The 2634-nt window shown below is 46.7% G+C and overlaps 1 pseudogene; it reads left to right on the top strand.

The window, feature by feature from the left end:
- Positions 1-1885: 1885 nt before the first annotated feature.
- LOC126250133 (5S ribosomal RNA) lies at positions 1886-2003 on the top strand (annotated as a pseudogene).
- Positions 2004-2634: the final 631 nt, after the last annotated feature.

Below are 2634 nucleotides of genomic sequence, written 5' to 3'. Positions count from 1 at the left end.
GTGCACTGACAAGGCAGCCAGTCCACAGAGACGGGTAGCCGAAAGGGCACACGTACACACACGCCGACTGGCGCGAAGTCTGGAACAGGATTCGTAATGAATGCAATAAAGAAAAGAACGTAGCTACTAGAACACTTAACTTTTATATCGTCCTTTGGTATACAGCATTCTTGATGATACAAGTGAGACTATCTTGAGATACATGCAATGGTACAAATGGCGCCTGCTAGGTCGTAGCCATGGACTTAGCTGAAGGCTATTCTAACTGTCTCTCGGCAAATGAGAGAAAGGCTTCGTCAGTGTAGTCGCTAGCAAAGTCGTCCGTACAACTGGGGCGAGTGCTAGTAAGTCTCTCGAGACCTGCCGTGTGGTGGCGCTCGGTCTGCGATCACTCAGTGGCGACACGCGGGTCCGACATGTACTAATGGACCGCGGCCGATTTAAGCTACCACCTAGCAAGTGTGGTGTCTGGCGGTGACACCACACTCACTTAAAGTAACCAAAAGCCTCGCCATATACGAAGTCTCTTAAGGTAACAAAACAGAGAAGTTGTAAATATTACGTTTATACTACATATCACTTCATAAAATCTATCATACATCTGATTTTATTACGCTTGTCGTCTCTCTGTGTGTAAGTGGGAGATTGAAATTTCGTTAAAGGATATCACCACAATGAAAAAATCGCCTGATTACCACTCCAACTCAAGAATCATATCTGTGGCACTCTATCCATCGCTTCCACCTGCCAGGCGGCGTGTTATTGATATCAAATTGATACGATAATTAAACTGATCATGAGAGTCACATTGGACGACGAGTAATTTTTTTTCAGCAGTCGGATTACACTCATCAGGTAGCTCAAATGGGAATCCCTCGAGTGGAGACAATGTTCTTTTCAAGGAATACTATTGAGAACCGACATTTGAAGCTGACTGCAGAATAATTCCACTGCCACCAACATACATTCTGCGTAAGGACTGTGCTATTAAAAACACGATCACAACTACTATGTTACCGTGGCCATGTTTAAACAGCAGTCTTGCTTTTACCGGCACACACGAGAGTCGCAGATAGTGTTACACTTTCTGACAAAAATGCTCTCTGCGATATGGAATCAGGTCTATATATTCAACCACACACTTGCTTTGGATCCCATGGAGATGTCTTTTGAAGGTTACAGCCACTGGAGAATCATATTCGTGTCACTCTCATATCTCGAAAGGAGTCAAAATTGTTAAAATGGCTCTAAGCACTATGGGACTTAACATCTGAGGTCATCAGTCCCCTAGACTTAGAACGACTTTAGCCTAACTAACCAAAGGATGTCACACACATCTATGCCCGAGGCAGGATTCGAAACTGCGACCGTAGTAGCAGTGCGGTTCCGGACTGAAGCGCGTAGAACCGCTCGGCCACCGAAAGGAGTCACCTTTCTCGAATCTATCTGCTAAGGATTCTATACAACAGAACTCCAGCATGGGTTTTTTTAGACAGTCCTTCTGCATCTTGTTGTGACTATTCTTCAGTCGCTGCCCCCCCCCCCCCACCCCACCCCACCCCCCACCCTGCCTCCCACGACGCCAATCCCTGCAGCTTAGTCCATGTGATCATTCCGGAACTGAACAGAAGTCAGAAAGAGCTATACCTAATACATTCTGCAACCTGTGGAGAAAAAGGGTGAACTGGGTTAATGCCACAGGACAGCGTTTTGACCACTTGGCGGAAATGGGAACATATTGTCGTAGGTCCGCCGTGTTCAATGTGAAAGGCCAGCGCCAAATGAAGCTTTCTCCTGCAACATGAGGTAGTAGAAAAGACGGTACGAGCATTTACAATGGTTTTTCTTACAGCTAAAGATTGGATGACTGATCATCATACAGGATGGCAACGGCCTTGCCGCAGCGGATACATCGGTTCTCGTCAGATCACCGAAGTTAAGCTCTGTCGGGCGTGGCCGGCACTTGGATGGGTGACCATCCGGGCCGCCATGTGCTGTTGCCATTTTTCGGGTGCGCTCAGCCTCCTTATGCCAATTGAGGAGCTACTCGATCGAATAGTAGCGGCTCCGGTCAAAGAAAACCATCATAACGACCGGGAGAGCGGTGTGCTGACCACACGCCCCTCCTATCCGCATCCTCAGCTGAGGATGACACGGCCGTCCGATGGTCCCGATGGGCCACTGGTGGCCTGAAGACGGAGCGCACATCATACAGGAATTAGAAGAAGGACGAGGATTTTGCTGCTGCACTGGAGTTCATCTCCATACTACTTATAGTTACTGCAGTCTGAAGTAGATCTGTCTCTCCCAGGGTGCATTCATGTCCATTATCCAAACATTCTCTCCATCCTCGTTATTTTGTACAACAGAGAAAATCTATGATCTATAAAAACTCCACTAAACTCAACTGACAAAGAACACAATAAGATTTTACCACATCTCTCTCTTTCATTATATCTGGGAGCAAAGACTGTGTCCATGTTGACATTGGCCATATGTGGTGATATTATTAAATATACAGGTACCGGTCCACTGGAGCATGTGGTCTGTGGTCGAAGTCGCTACCAAAGGCTAGTGTAAAGTTTCGTCACTTGTACTGTAGGAAGACCATATCCCACAGACTATCAATCACAA

The sequence above is a fragment of the Schistocerca nitens genome, chromosome 3, assembly GCF_023898315.1.
Source record: "Schistocerca nitens isolate TAMUIC-IGC-003100 chromosome 3, iqSchNite1.1, whole genome shotgun sequence".
NCBI classification, from domain to species: domain Eukaryota; kingdom Metazoa; phylum Arthropoda; class Insecta; order Orthoptera; family Acrididae; genus Schistocerca; species Schistocerca nitens.
Note: the sequence above shows the minus strand (reverse complement) of the source record. Positions and strands in the feature narration are given on the sequence as shown.